Genomic DNA, 8,024 nt, shown 5'->3' with positions numbered 1-8,024 from the left:
AGGGTTTAGGGTTTAGGGTTTAGGGTTTAGGGTTTAGGGTTTAGGGTTTAGGGTTTAGGGTTTAGGGTTTAGGGTTTAGGGTTTAGGGTTTAGGGTTTAGGGTTTAGGGTTTAGGGTTTAGGGTTTAGGGTTTAGGGTTTAGGGTTTAGGGTTTAGGGTTTAGGGTTTAGGGTTTAGGGTTTAGGGTTTAGGGTTTAGGGTTTAGGGTTTAGGGTTTAGGGTTTAGGGTTTAGGGTTTAGGGTTTAGGGTTTAGGGTTTAGGGTTTAGGGTTTAGGGTTTAGGGTTTAGGGTTTAGGGTTTAGGGTTTAGGGTTTAGGGTTTAGGGTTTAGGGTTTAGGGTTTAGGGTTTAGGGTTTAGGGTTTAGGGTTTAGGGTTTAGGGTTTAGGGTTTAGGGTTTAGGGTTTAGGGTTTAGGGTTTAGGGTTTAGGGTTTAGGGTTTAGGGTTTAGGGTTTAGGGTTTAGGGTTTAGGGTTTAGGGTTTAGGGTTTAGGGTTTAGGGTTTAGGGTTTAGGGTTTAGGGTTTAGGGTTTAGGGTTTAGGGTTTAGGGTTTAGGGTTTAGGGTTTAGGGTTTAGGGTTTAGGGTTTAGGGTTTAGGGTTTAGGGTTTAGGGTTTAGGGTTTAGGGTTTAGGGTTTAGGGTTTAGGGTTTAGGGTTTAGGGTTTAGGGTTTAGGGTTTAGGGTTTAGGGTTTAGGGTTTAGGGTTTAGGGTTTAGGGTTTAGGGTTTAGGGTTTAGGGTTTAGGGTTTAGGGTTTAGGGTTTAGGGTTTAGGGTTTAGGGTTTAGGGTTTAGGGTTTAGGGTTTAGGGTTTAGGGTTTAGGGTTTAGGGTTTAGGGTTTAGGGTTTAGGGTTTAGGGTTTAGGGTTTAGGGTTTAGGGTTTAGGGTTTAGGGTTTAGGGTTTAGGGTTTAGGGTTTAGGGTTTAGGGTTTAGGGTTTAGGGTTTAGGGTTTAGGGTTTAGGGTTTAGGGTTTAGGGTTTAGGGTTTAGGGTTTAGGGTTTAGGGTTTAGGGTTTAGGGTTTAGGGTTTAGGGTTTAGGGTTTAGGGTTTAGGGTTTAGGGTTTAGGGTTTAGGGTTTAGGGTTTAGGGTTTAGGGTTTAGGGTTTAGGGTTTAGGGTTTAGGGTTTAGGGTTTAGGGTTTAGGGTTTAGGGTTTAGGGTTTAGGGTTTAGGGTTTAGGGTTTAGGGTTTAGGGTTTAGGGTTTAGGGTTTAGGGTTTAGGGTTTAGGGTTTAGGGTTTAGGGTTTAGGGTTTAGGGTTTAGGGTTTAGGGTTTAGGGTTTAGGGTTTAGGGTTTAGGGTTTAGGGTTTAGGGTTTAGGGTTTAGGGTTTAGGGTTTAGGGTTTAGGGTTTAGGGTTTAGGGTTTAGGGTTTAGGGTTTAGGGTTTAGGGTTTAGGGTTTAGGGTTTAGGGTTTAGGGTTTAGGGTTTAGGGTTTAGGGTTTAGGGTTTAGGGTTTAGGGTTTAGGGTTTAGGGTTTAGGGTTTAGGGTTTAGGGTTTAGGGTTTAGGGTTTAGGGTTTAGGGTTTAGGGTTTAGGGTTTAGGGTTTAGGGTTTAGGGTTTAGGGTTTAGGGTTTAGGGTTTAGGGTTTAGGGTTTAGGGTTTAGGGTTTAGGGTTTAGGGTTTAGGGTTTAGGGTTTAGGGTTTAGGGTTTAGGGTTTAGGGTTTAGGGTTTAGGGTTTAGGGTTTAGGGTTTAGGGTTTAGGGTTTAGGGTTTAGGGTTTAGGGTTTAGGGTTTAGGGTTTAGGGTTTAGGGTTTAGGGTTTAGGGTTTAGGGTTTAGGGTTTAGGGTTTAGGGTTTAGGGTTTAGGGTTTAGGGTTTAGGGTTTAGGGTTTAGGGTTTAGGGTTTAGGGTTTAGGGTTTAGGGTTTAGGGTTTAGGGTTTAGGGTTTAGGGTTTAGGGTTTAGGGTTTAGGGTTTAGGGTTTAGGGTTTAGGGTTTAGGGTTTAGGGTTTAGGGTTTAGGGTTTAGGGTTTAGGGTTTAGGGTTTAGGGTTTAGGGTTTAGGGTTTAGGGTTTAGGGTTTAGGGTTTAGGGTTTAGGGTTTAGGGTTTAGGGTTTAGGGTTTAGGGTTTAGGGTTTAGGGTTTAGGGTTTAGGGTTTAGGGTTTAGGGTTTAGGGTTTAGGGTTTAGGGTTTAGGGTTTAGGGTTTAGGGTTTAGGGTTTAGGGTTTAGGGTTTAGGGTTTAGGGTTTAGGGTTTAGGGTTTAGGGTTTAGGGTTTAGGGTTTAGGGTTTAGGGTTTAGGGTTTAGGGTTTAGGGTTTAGGGTTTAGGGTTTAGGGTTTAGGGTTTAGGGTTTAGGGTTTAGGGTTTAGGGTTTAGGGTTTAGGGTTTAGGGTTTAGGGTTTAGGGTTTAGGGTTTAGGGTTTAGGGTTTAGGGTTTAGGGTTTAGGGTTTAGGGTTTAGGGTTTAGGGTTTAGGGTTTAGGGTTTAGGGTTTAGGGTTTAGGGTTTAGGGTTTAGGGTTTAGGGTTTAGGGTTTAGGGTTTAGGGTTTAGGGTTTAGGGTTTAGGGTTTAGGGTTTAGGGTTTAGGGTTTAGGGTTTAGGGTTTAGGGTTTAGGGTTTAGGGTTTAGGGTTTAGGGTTTAGGGTTTAGGGTTTAGGGTTTAGGGTTTAGGGTTTAGGGTTTAGGGTTTAGGGTTTAGGGTTTAGGGTTTAGGGTTTAGGGTTTAGGGTTTAGGGTTTAGGGTTTAGGGTTTAGGGTTTAGGGTTTAGGGTTTAGGGTTTAGGGTTTAGGGTTTAGGGTTTAGGGTTTAGGGTTTAGGGTTTAGGGTTTAGGGTTTAGGGTTTAGGGTTTAGGGTTTAGGGTTTAGGGTTTAGGGTTTAGGGTTTAGGGTTTAGGGTTTAGGGTTTAGGGTTTAGGGTTTAGGGTTTAGGGTTTAGGGTTTAGGGTTTAGGGTTTAGGGTTTAGGGTTTAGGGTTTAGGGTTTAGGGTTTAGGGTTTAGGGTTTAGGGTTTAGGGTTTAGGGTTTAGGGTTTAGGGTTTAGGGTTTAGGGTTTAGGGTTTAGGGTTTAGGGTTTAGGGTTTAGGGTTTAGGGTTTAGGGTTTAGGGTTTAGGGTTTAGGGTTTAGGGTTTAGGGTTTAGGGTTTAGGGTTTAGGGTTTAGGGTTTAGGGTTTAGGGTTTAGGGTTTAGGGTTTAGGGTTTAGGGTTTAGGGTTTAGGGTTTAGGGTTTAGGGTTTAGGGTTTAGGGTTTAGGGTTTAGGGTTTAGGGTTTAGGGTTTAGGGTTTAGGGTTTAGGGTTTAGGGTTTAGGGTTTAGGGTTTAGGGTTTAGGGTTTAGGGTTTAGGGTTTAGGGTTTAGGGTTTAGGGTTTAGGGTTTAGGGTTTAGGGTTTAGGGTTTAGGGTTTAGGGTTTAGGGTTTAGGGTTTAGGGTTTAGGGTTTAGGGTTTAGGGTTTAGGGTTTAGGGTTTAGGGTTTAGGGTTTAGGGTTTAGGGTTTAGGGTTTAGGGTTTAGGGTTTAGGGTTTAGGGTTTAGGGTTTAGGGTTTAGGGTTTAGGGTTTAGGGTTTAGGGTTTAGGGTTTAGGGTTTAGGGTTTAGGGTTTAGGGTTTAGGGTTTAGGGTTTAGGGTTTAGGGTTTAGGGTTTAGGGTTTAGGGTTTAGGGTTTAGGGTTTAGGGTTTAGGGTTTAGGGTTTAGGGTTTAGGGTTTAGGGTTTAGGGTTTAGGGTTTAGGGTTTAGGGTTTAGGGTTTAGGGTTTAGGGTTTAGGGTTTAGGGTTTAGGGTTTAGGGTTTAGGGTTTAGGGTTTAGGGTTTAGGGTTTAGGGTTTAGGGTTTAGGGTTTAGGGTTTAGGGTTTAGGGTTTAGGGTTTAGGGTTTAGGGTTTAGGGTTTAGGGTTTAGGGTTTAGGGTTTAGGGTTTAGGGTTTAGGGTTTAGGGTTTAGGGTTTAGGGTTTAGGGTTTAGGGTTTAGGGTTTAGGGTTTAGGGTTTAGGGTTTAGGGTTTAGGGTTTAGGGTTTAGGGTTTAGGGTTTAGGGTTTAGGGTTTAGGGTTTAGGGTTTAGGGTTTAGGGTTTAGGGTTTAGGGTTTAGGGTTTAGGGTTTAGGGTTTAGGGTTTAGGGTTTAGGGTTTAGGGTTTAGGGTTTAGGGTTTAGGGTTTAGGGTTTAGGGTTTAGGGTTTAGGGTTTAGGGTTTAGGGTTTAGGGTTTAGGGTTTAGGGTTTAGGGTTTAGGGTTTAGGGTTTAGGGTTTAGGGTTTAGGGTTTAGGGTTTAGGGTTTAGGGTTTAGGGTTTAGGGTTTAGGGTTTAGGGTTTAGGGTTTAGGGTTTAGGGTTTAGGGTTTAGGGTTTAGGGTTTAGGGTTTAGGGTTTAGGGTTTAGGGTTTAGGGTTTAGGGTTTAGGGTTTAGGGTTTAGGGTTTAGGGTTTAGGGTTTAGGGTTTAGGGTTTAGGGTTTAGGGTTTAGGGTTTAGGGTTTAGGGTTTAGGGTTTAGGGTTTAGGGTTTAGGGTTTAGGGTTTAGGGTTTAGGGTTTAGGGTTTAGGGTTTAGGGTTTAGGGTTTAGGGTTTAGGGTTTAGGGTTTAGGGTTTAGGGTTTAGGGTTTAGGGTTTAGGGTTTAGGGTTTAGGGTTTAGGGTTTAGGGTTTAGGGTTTAGGGTTTAGGGTTTAGGGTTTAGGGTTTAGGGTTTAGGGTTTAGGGTTTAGGGTTTAGGGTTTAGGGTTTAGGGTTTAGGGTTTAGGGTTTAGGGTTTAGGGTTTAGGGTTTAGGGTTTAGGGTTTAGGGTTTAGGGTTTAGGGTTTAGGGTTTAGGGTTTAGGGTTTAGGGTTTAGGGTTTAGGGTTTAGGGTTTAGGGTTTAGGGTTTAGGGTTTAGGGTTTAGGGTTTAGGGTTTAGGGTTTAGGGTTTAGGGTTTAGGGTTTAGGGTTTAGGGTTTAGGGTTTAGGGTTTAGGGTTTAGGGTTTAGGGTTTAGGGTTTAGGGTTTAGGGTTTAGGGTTTAGGGTTTAGGGTTTAGGGTTTAGGGTTTAGGGTTTAGGGTTTAGGGTTTAGGGTTTAGGGTTTAGGGTTTAGGGTTTAGGGTTTAGGGTTTAGGGTTTAGGGTTTAGGGTTTAGGGTTTAGGGTTTAGGGTTTAGGGTTTAGGGTTTAGGGTTTAGGGTTTAGGGTTTAGGGTTTAGGGTTTAGGGTTTAGGGTTTAGGGTTTAGGGTTTAGGGTTTAGGGTTTAGGGTTTAGGGTTTAGGGTTTAGGGTTTAGGGTTTAGGGTTTAGGGTTTAGGGTTTAGGGTTTAGGGTTTAGGGTTTAGGGTTTAGGGTTTAGGGTTTAGGGTTTAGGGTTTAGGGTTTAGGGTTTAGGGTTTAGGGTTTAGGGTTTAGGGTTTAGGGTTTAGGGTTTAGGGTTTAGGGTTTAGGGTTTAGGGTTTAGGGTTTAGGGTTTAGGGTTTAGGGTTTAGGGTTTAGGGTTTAGGGTTTAGGGTTTAGGGTTTAGGGTTTAGGGTTTAGGGTTTAGGGTTTAGGGTTTAGGGTTTAGGGTTTAGGGTTTAGGGTTTAGGGTTTAGGGTTTAGGGTTTAGGGTTTAGGGTTTAGGGTTTAGGGTTTAGGGTTTAGGGTTTAGGGTTTAGGGTTTAGGGTTTAGGGTTTAGGGTTTAGGGTTTAGGGTTTAGGGTTTAGGGTTTAGGGTTTAGGGTTTAGGGTTTAGGGTTTAGGGTTTAGGGTTTAGGGTTTAGGGTTTAGGGTTTAGGGTTTAGGGTTTAGGGTTTAGGGTTTAGGGTTTAGGGTTTAGGGTTTAGGGTTTAGGGTTTAGGGTTTAGGGTTTAGGGTTTAGGGTTTAGGGTTTAGGGTTTAGGGTTTAGGGTTTAGGGTTTAGGGTTTAGGGTTTAGGGTTTAGGGTTTAGGGTTTAGGGTTTAGGGTTTAGGGTTTAGGGTTTAGGGTTTAGGGTTTAGGGTTTAGGGTTTAGGGTTTAGGGTTTAGGGTTTAGGGTTTAGGGTTTAGGGTTTAGGGTTTAGGGTTTAGGGTTTAGGGTTTAGGGTTTAGGGTTTAGGGTTTAGGGTTTAGGGTTTAGGGTTTAGGGTTTAGGGTTTAGGGTTTAGGGTTTAGGGTTTAGGGTTTAGGGTTTAGGGTTTAGGGTTTAGGGTTTAGGGTTTAGGGTTTAGGGTTTAGGGTTTAGGGTTTAGGGTTTAGGGTTTAGGGTTTAGGGTTTAGGGTTTAGGGTTTAGGGTTTAGGGTTTAGGGTTTAGGGTTTAGGGTTTAGGGTTTAGGGTTTAGGGTTTAGGGTTTAGGGTTTAGGGTTTAGGGTTTAGGGTTTAGGGTTTAGGGTTTAGGGTTTAGGGTTTAGGGTTTAGGGTTTAGGGTTTAGGGTTTAGGGTTTAGGGTTTAGGGTTTAGGGTTTAGGGTTTAGGGTTTAGGGTTTAGGGTTTAGGGTTTAGGGTTTAGGGTTTAGGGTTTAGGGTTTAGGGTTTAGGGTTTAGGGTTTAGGGTTTAGGGTTTAGGGTTTAGGGTTTAGGGTTTAGGGTTTAGGGTTTAGGGTTTAGGGTTTAGGGTTTAGGGTTTAGGGTTTAGGGTTTAGGGTTTAGGGTTTAGGGTTTAGGGTTTAGGGTTTAGGGTTTAGGGTTTAGGGTTTAGGGTTTAGGGTTTAGGGTTTAGGGTTTAGGGTTTAGGGTTTAGGGTTTAGGGTTTAGGGTTTAGGGTTTAGGGTTTAGGGTTTAGGGTTTAGGGTTTAGGGTTTAGGGTTTAGGGTTTAGGGTTTAGGGTTTAGGGTTTAGGGTTTAGGGTTTAGGGTTTAGGGTTTAGGGTTTAGGGTTTAGGGTTTAGGGTTTAGGGTTTAGGGTTTAGGGTTTAGGGTTTAGGGTTTAGGGTTTAGGGTTTAGGGTTTAGGGTTTAGGGTTTAGGGTTTAGGGTTTAGGGTTTAGGGTTTAGGGTTTAGGGTTTAGGGTTTAGGGTTTAGGGTTTAGGGTTTAGGGTTTAGGGTTTAGGGTTTAGGGTTTAGGGTTTAGGGTTTAGGGTTTAGGGTTTAGGGTTTAGGGTTTAGGGTTTAGGGTTTAGGGTTTAGGGTTTAGGGTTTAGGGTTTAGGGTTTAGGGTTTAGGGTTTAGGGTTTAGGGTTTAGGGTTTAGGGTTTAGGGTTTAGGGTTTAGGGTTTAGGGTTTAGGGTTTAGGGTTTAGGGTTTAGGGTTTAGGGTTTAGGGTTTAGGGTTTAGGGTTTAGGGTTTAGGGTTTAGGGTTTAGGGTTTAGGGTTTAGGGTTTAGGGTTTAGGGTTTAGGGTTTAGGGTTTAGGGTTTAGGGTTTAGGGTTTAGGGTTTAGGGTTTAGGGTTTAGGGTTTAGGGTTTAGGGTTTAGGGTTTAGGGTTTAGGGTTTAGGGTTTAGGGTTTAGGGTTTAGGGTTTAGGGTTTAGGGTTTAGGGTTTAGGGTTTAGGGTTTAGGGTTTAGGGTTTAGGGTTTAGGGTTTAGGGTTTAGGGTTTAGGGTTTAGGGTTTAGGGTTTAGGGTTTAGGGTTTAGGGTTTAGGGTTTAGGGTTTAGGGTTTAGGGTTTAGGGTTTAGGGTTTAGGGTTTAGGGTTTAGGGTTTAGGGTTTAGGGTTTAGGGTTTAGGGTTTAGGGTTTAGGGTTTAGGGTTTAGGGTTTAGGGTTTAGGGTTTAGGGTTTAGGGTTTAGGGTTTAGGGTTTAGGGTTTAGGGTTTAGGGTTTAGGGTTTAGGGTTTAGGGTTTAGGGTTTAGGGTTTAGGGTTTAGGGTTTAGGGTTTAGGGTTTAGGGTTTAGGGTTTAGGGTTTAGGGTTTAGGGTTTAGGGTTTAGGGTTTAGGGTTTAGGGTTTAGGGTTTAGGGTTTAGGGTTTAGGGTTTAGGGTTTAGGGTTTAGGGTTTAGGGTTTAGGGTTTAGGGTTTAGGGTTTAGGGTTTAGGGTTTAGGGTTTAGGGTTTAGGGTTTAGGGTTTAGGGTTTAGGGTTTAGGGTTTAGGGTTTAGGGTTTAGGGTTTAGGGTTTAGGGTTTAGGGTTTAGGGTTTAGGGTTTAGGGTTTAGGGTTTAGGGTTTAGGGTTTAGGGTTTAGGGTTTAGGGTTTAGGGTTTAGGGTTTAGGGTTTAGGGTTTAGGGTTTAGGGTTTAG

The sequence above is a fragment of the Cucumis melo genome, chromosome 10 (assembly GCF_025177605.1).
Source record: "Cucumis melo cultivar AY chromosome 10, USDA_Cmelo_AY_1.0, whole genome shotgun sequence".
NCBI lineage: Eukaryota > Viridiplantae > Streptophyta > Magnoliopsida > Cucurbitales > Cucurbitaceae > Cucumis > Cucumis melo.
Note: the sequence above shows the minus strand (reverse complement) of the source record.